Source organism: Chelonia mydas, chromosome 14 (assembly GCF_015237465.2).
Source record: "Chelonia mydas isolate rCheMyd1 chromosome 14, rCheMyd1.pri.v2, whole genome shotgun sequence".
In the NCBI taxonomy this organism is placed as follows: domain Eukaryota; kingdom Metazoa; phylum Chordata; order Testudines; family Cheloniidae; genus Chelonia; species Chelonia mydas.
Window position 1 is genome coordinate 19,357,286 of NC_051254.2, and position 7,305 is coordinate 19,364,590.

Consider the following 7,305-nt stretch of genomic DNA (forward strand, 5'->3'; position numbering starts at 1 on the left):
GTGTAATTCTACATTACTGTTTTATGACTGTCCTCTCTCTTGCCCTCTCTTACTACCCCACCCCCTGTGTGCCTAAGTTCTCCTATCTCCCTCCCACATGCCTGATCAATGTCCTGCTCCCTGTATGCTCCACCCATGTTTCCCTCAGCCTTTCTGTACTCTGACACTTGGGAGCCTGGCTCATTTTGCCTGTACCCTCACTCTGGTAAAGGCAAAATGGTTCTACACCCCGACTTCTGGGGCTCCTGTTTCTAATCAGTTCCCTTGCCTACTTTGCTGAGCAGCTGGAGGCAGAAAATCAGTTGAGATGTATGAGTGTTGCTCTTTATACTGGTACACTTTAAAATAACTCTTATCTTTTTGCATCCACTCTGCATCATTTTTATTTATTTATTTATTTTTAAAGTAGAAGTCGCTTCTTAGCAAGGTCACCACCCCCACAGAATCAGCATTTCTAGGACAAGTCATCTTGGAAATTCAATAAGAAAAGTTTTTATTTTTTTAAAAAGAACTCCAAGTAAATTTTCAAAAAAACAAAATTTAAAATGAACTTTTTGAATTAAACTTCCTAGAACAATTCCACCCTGGGGTGAGATGCAATCTGCACAATTGCAGAAAGATTAGCTTCTCTAGGAGGAAATTATGGTGGAGGAATGAAGACTGGGCTTATAAAGGGGAGCTGGTTTCAACCATTAATGTGAACCAGTTATTGAACCTTCATAGTAAGACCAAGAGCCTGAATATCAAGTAAAACATTTCCTGTCTGGAAACAAATTTCAAAGAAGGGTGTGTTAGGCAGGAACAGACTGAAAAAATGAATAATGAGGGGTTTTATTATTTATTTATAATGGGGTAACATGTAAGACCCCCAGTCAAGAACAGGACCCCAGTTTGCTAGATGCTGTACAAAGACACAAAACAAATCCCCCAAAGAGTTTATAATGTAAGTACATGATGAGACACCAGATGGATACAGATAAACTGATGGTGGAGTGCAAGAAATAAATGAGATGCTAATTTAAAAAGTTATCATGAATCTGTGGTTAATGCATTGTCTGACTGCTTTTAATGCTGTTTAATACCCAATTCCCATGTGCATAATGATTAGTGTAGCAAAAAGTATACAGCTGCTGTAAATGAGCATGCACCCTATCTTCAGTTTAACATAGTTACTAAAAAAAGAGAAAACACTTCCAGGACCTGCCAAGTCTGCCTAACAAACAATCATCTGGGCCTCCAGGATTACATGCTCCTCAGGTTACAGACTGCTATCCCTTCGTGTTAATAACTGCAAAAAGGGTGAAATGTGTTCTGCGGACTACAGCTGTGATGGTGGAGTATATATATATCTATACATAAGGTGTCTTAAAAATAGGCCTATGGTTTTGAATGTCAGGCTGAGATGCCCCATTACTGACGTGTCCACGTTGTGGAGTCATGCAGGGACCCTGGCAAACAGGTGCATGAAAAGCTTGTGGGCAGTGGGATGGCTTTTAACTGTATATATTAGTGACAGAATCATAGAAATATAAGGCTAGAAGAGACTTCAAGAGGTGATCAAGTCCAGCCTCTGTGCTGAGGTAGGATCAAGTAAACCTAGACCATCCCTGACAGGTGTTTTTTTCCAACCTACTCTTAAAAACTTCCAATGATGGGGATTTCACAGCCTCCTTGGGAAGTCTATTCCAGAATATAACTACCGTTAGAGTTAGAATGTTTTTTATAGTTTCTGTTTTAGGGTGGGATTTTCAAGAACAGCATTGGCCTCACTCTATTCCAATCAAAGTCAAAAGTAGAGAAAAGTCAGTGTTGAGTGTGTTTGAAAGTCCTGCCTACAATATCATGACTCCCTAAGTCCAGGACTACACCTCTCTTGGTCACTGACCTGTGGACTCATCTTTATCCCTGGTTTTCAGTTTGATCTTTTCACTCATACAGACCTCACCCACCATCACAGTTGCAAAATCTGCCTGGGGAGGTAGATTTTTGCAGTTCCATGCTACTTTTCTTCATGTCCTTCATCTCTACTATTCTGGTTTCAGAATGGATCTCAGTGATCTTGTTGGACACTGGTTGTTCTCACAGAAATAAGCAAGACTGGTTAAATCCAATCTTCATGAGCTGGTCTGCCAGATGCTTTTCATGAGAGGAGGTAAAAAAACCCTTTTCTTCATGACACCAGTCTGCCTGTATCCTGCCACCAGAATAACTTCTCTTTATTCTTTTACAAAGCAAAAATATAGTCTCTTACACTCAAGAGAGTTACCATGTTCTTGGTTTAAATCTTCCATCTCTGAGCAGGTCCCAAATTATATGCTGAGCTGTAGCCTGCACATCATCAGTGAAGTCCAGGGGGTTTACAGGATTAAAGGAGTGCTGATTTATTTGGCCCCTGAAAACTTAGATGAATAATTGTAAAGGCTTTCCAGGACGAGCCTGGATTTTATAATGAGAAATTGTTGTCCCATGGCTCACACTGTTCTTAGTAGTGTGTTGATGGCTAGTCCGCTTTCTTGTGGTTCTAGAGATCTTTGTTATTCCCAGGAAGAAAAATGCATCCCTCTCAAATAGAAAGTAGAGGGGCCTCTGCATTCTTTCGGAGTGGCCTTGAGACTTCTGTGAAGATAAAATCTTTTTGCAAACATTTCTAGAGCTGTCATTGCAATTAGAGCTGGCTAGTGGACAACAGTTCTGTTTTGTGACTACTTGCAAGGCTTTGAAATTTGTTGTTGTTTTGCATTGCAATGCAAATAAAACCTTTCAACAGTTTTTGCAAAACAATTGTTGAAAGATCAAAAAGTTCAGGTTTTTTATTTGGGTCTCTCTGTGGAGTCAGAGCGCCCTGGACCTCAAAAACTGTCCCATCAAAATTTATATTTCTCCATGAAAATTTCAGCTTTGATGAAATTACATATTTTGATGAAAACCTGTTTAGTTGGAAATTTTCTGTCCAGCCCTAATTGTAACTAAGTAGAGGTTGCTAGAGGTCAAAACCAGATTTCTAAATATGCTCTCACACACCTACCCAATCTTCTGCTCCTTGATAGGGCAAAAATGTCTTCAAATCAAACTGGCAGGTTTTTTATTTACTTCAACTAGGCAAATGTTGCAATGAAAATGGCTCTGCTGGATGCAGATGAAAATAATGAACATGAAAGACAGCTGGAAGAGTTTATTTTGGGCCTGTCATTTGAGCTTTGTTTTGGGAATAGAGCAAATTAGACAAACCCTGGATACCACAGTGAAAAAGGATCTGTGCAAACTCCAGCTGGTGGGGAGAGTATCAGTTCTTGAAACATATCAACTTGTAGCAGTACTTTGCACATAGAAGTGGCTGAAAATAGAGAACAAAATATGCTTTCCTCCATGCCACACATTCTTGCATAAAATCTATTCTCCATTCCCAGAGACACCAAATCATCAGAGGAAAGTATCTGTTGCTCATCCTGCTGAAATACATTACTTGGTAGTGTGACATTTAATTTCTTGCAATTCAAACAGTAGCCATTCCTCTCCAGTCAAGTGATTAATTTTCTTTTATTGTCCTAGTTTATGCAGGTGACTGGAAGATACTGTAGACTTGAAGACTGGGTTGTTTTCCTGGCTTCTCTGACCTACAAAGCAAATGGAAATCAGAAACCCTTTCTTGGCACGGGCTCCTTTTTAAATATAAACACAGACTATACATCCAGAGCAGTAGAGGTTTCAAGTTTTGATGGCCTAGAATTTTTTTTTTTTTTAATGACAAGCATGGAGGATTTGGGGCAAATCTATTTATATTACAACTACCCCTGATCAGAGACCTGGCTACAATACAAGTTCATAATGATAGGGCATATCAGACCTGAAATGTGTTTTGTAAGTGGTTTAATGACTTGGATGTGTCCTGAGTTTCCTCTTACTCTTGCATCTACAGACTTGAATGGAATTACACCTGACTTTCACTGGTGTGAGATCAGAATCAGGCCCTATATCACTACCCATCACAACCATGATAATATTCTTTATTTGTTTCTTACAGTGGATTGTGTTCTGCCACCCTTACACTGAGTAGTGCCTTACTCCCCAGTGGGATTGCCTGACAATTAAAGTATTACTCAACCTGAGTAAGGGCAGCAGAATTTGGCCCTGAATTTGCTGCTTATTAGTGATAAATTAGTGTAGTAATTTTCCTTACCAGAGAGGAGAAATAACATGGTGAAAATCTACAGTATATATATCTAAATGCAAAGCAACACTTATGAGTTTCAAAAGCAGCCTTTAAGGAAAATATACTTTCTATATAAACAAGTTATATTTTATGTTTTAAAGGGTCATTCAGCAAACTTCAAATCATTATTAATATTCAGTGCAGCCATTTGCTTGCTAACATTAAGTGATAGCCACTAGAGGGTGTTACTACAGTTGCTGTTTGCTGTTTTGTCGAGAGGTGGCCTATTCTGCTCTCATTTATTCCGGTGCAACTCCATTTGCAGCAGCTTCAGCTGGGCCCAGAGTTTGCAGTTTGATCTTGAGAAGTGCTGTGCCTCTGTTTTATCTCATAATTGTAATTATATTTTAATTAATTAATCAGACATCTTAATAAAAGAAAAAAAGTCACCCGTGCATTTAGAGGTATAAGTGAACAATATGGTATTCATCTATAATGTACAGTGCAGAAAATACTTCCCACATCCACTCAGCAACCTTAAGAATATATCTCATGTATATCTTAGCTATACGTAAAATAAAATCGCCTTGTTCTGTGACCTTGTAAGCCATATCAAAATCACCCTAACCCGCAAGGTTACTTTGTGTTTGTTTTTCCAGCAACTCTGAGGAGACACTATATATCACAGTATATGAGATTATGACATATGAAAAATTAATTACATTGACCTGGTTTAGCTCTTTGGAAAATGTATTTTCATATTTCTACTGAGCTTTTATTCCATTGCAACATTGCTGCTGTTACAGGCACTTACTCCTTGTTGTCAGAATTAATCCATTGGCAGAAATGGTCACCAGCACAAACCAATATTTCTCTCAATATGATAAGAAACGTAGTTCAGTGAAATCATCCCCAAGAGTGCTGATTCAGCTTCAGCTTGAATGGTTGTAGCCAATACCACTGAAAATAAGTGTACTTTTGGACAGCAGCCCATGTCCCTGGGCTTTGCAGTCACTGAAACTGCTCCCTTTTGTGAGGGGTCTTTGCCCCTTTGCCAAAGCATGCCAATTTTGGCTTTATGCATCTAGCCATATGCCTCGTTCCTCTAACCTGATTACCATATGCTTATGAGGCATAATACTTACTTGTAAGCTTCAAAATGTTTGTTTGAGGGTGGGGGGGGGGAACTAAACTACTTAAGTTGAAGGCATTACATCTGAGCTGAGCCAAATACAAGAGACAAAGCGTTTTAAGTTCTATTCAAGTTCTTATATTGCCCTCACTACCACACTCAGCACATATATATACCACATGCCTATATAGCAAATTAAAACCTACAGCACTGTGGCCTCTCCAGATCTCAAACAAGCTAGTGTGTTTGAGTCTGTCATTGTATGTGTATACTATACAATAATAACCCCTCTTACCTGGCCTTTGTTTATAAATGCCAAGCAAAATGAAAATGTAAATACATGTTGGGAGGGAGGGGTGGTTTGCTTGCTTGCTTGCTTGGGTTTTTTGAAGTAAAAGGGGTCTGTATCACTGTAATGAATGTCATTCTTACGGTAGAAAGGCCTTTTTAAAGAGGAAGGTTCTGGAGTGTTTTCCTAAAGCTGGTCTGACTCTGGATTCACATAATCTCTTCAGGGAGTTTGTTCCATAGCCAGATCCTCTGAGTGAGACTGCCTTTCCCCAGGTCTCATGCACTTAGTCCTGGACTTTGTGAACTGCTGATGCTTTGCTATTTCAGTGTCTCTAACTTCCAGGTACATGAACAAGGTGCATCCTGGTGCAGCCACTGGAATGTCCCTTCTACATCCCTGTTGAACTCCCAATATGTCGAAGAATATTGCCATGTTCCACTGTACTACAAACAACAATAAAGGGGTTAAAGGAATGTGCTGTAATATACCTTGAGACTTTTCCCCTTCTCCACATTGTCTGTCTCAGTTCTTTGTCCTGGAATAATGAACAGCTGGTATACATAGCTCCTGGCTGCTCTGACTGATGGATGCATGGCCCTTCTGGATCACTTCTCAGGGAATTGCTGGCAAGCCTTTTTCCTCCGCTTGCTCAATACAAGCAGGTTGCTTGGTGATTGATCATGAAGCATCATACTTTGCAGAGCAATCTTTAGATTTCTGTCTCTCTCAGGTAAGCTGAATGATATGATGTAACATCACATGTGTGTATCATAAACTGACCTTCAAGCTACTGAATAGAGCCAAGGCTCACCACCCTCCTTACTGCTCAGTTTTCTGTTCACTGCCAGTTAGAACATCATAGGTAACAGCAATAGGAGACAAACAGAACTACAGAACTTGCAGGGGGAAAAAACAGCTTGTACCTACCTGCAGCTAACTCCACTCCAATCTATGGTAGCATAATCCAGAGGATAGACTCTGAGCGTGGGAGTCTATAAATGCTCCAATAAATAACCCCTTCTCCCAGCTCCTCACTGCTCTCCTTTAATTCCCCCCTCATATTTCATTGTTTATATTTTAGCCTTTGTGATCTGACCATGGTGCTGAACTGCTGATGGGACAGGGCTGGGTTTACTCCAAGGTGGTTATTTTCAGGCACTTTTGTTATTAAAAACCCATCTGGGACATTTCTGAGTTGGTTTGTTTCCAGTGTATTAAATCAGGATGATTTAAACATGTTGATTTAAAAAAACAACACAACTTGATAATAGGTTGTGAAGCCTTTTACCTCTAGGTCATCCATTCAATTCCAGCCCAGGTCAATAGTAAATACCATCTCAGGGATGTTCTATAACCTATGTGAAATAATTGGATTATCTCAGTCAAGTTCTGAGTGGATAGAGGTCCACAGCACAAAAAGACACCACAATTGGCAGCAATTGGCAACCTTGTTAGAAATCTCACCAAAGAAGCCAAGGACTATTTGGACTGTGGAAATGGAAAGTGAAGTCCAGGGCAGGATTCAGGAACGGTCATTGCAGTGTGGGTGAAATGTGCCCTGCTGCATCCTTTGCTATGTCTGTTCAGTGGGTAGAGGGAGGATTTAAGTCTCCAGGCTTGACAATCTGGCACTTTTCACTGGCACCGTTCGACCAGTGTCCTCAACTGGTTCCCTTATTTTCCCCTATAACCACTCCTATTCCTGCCATTTTTTTAGTGATCCCAAAATAC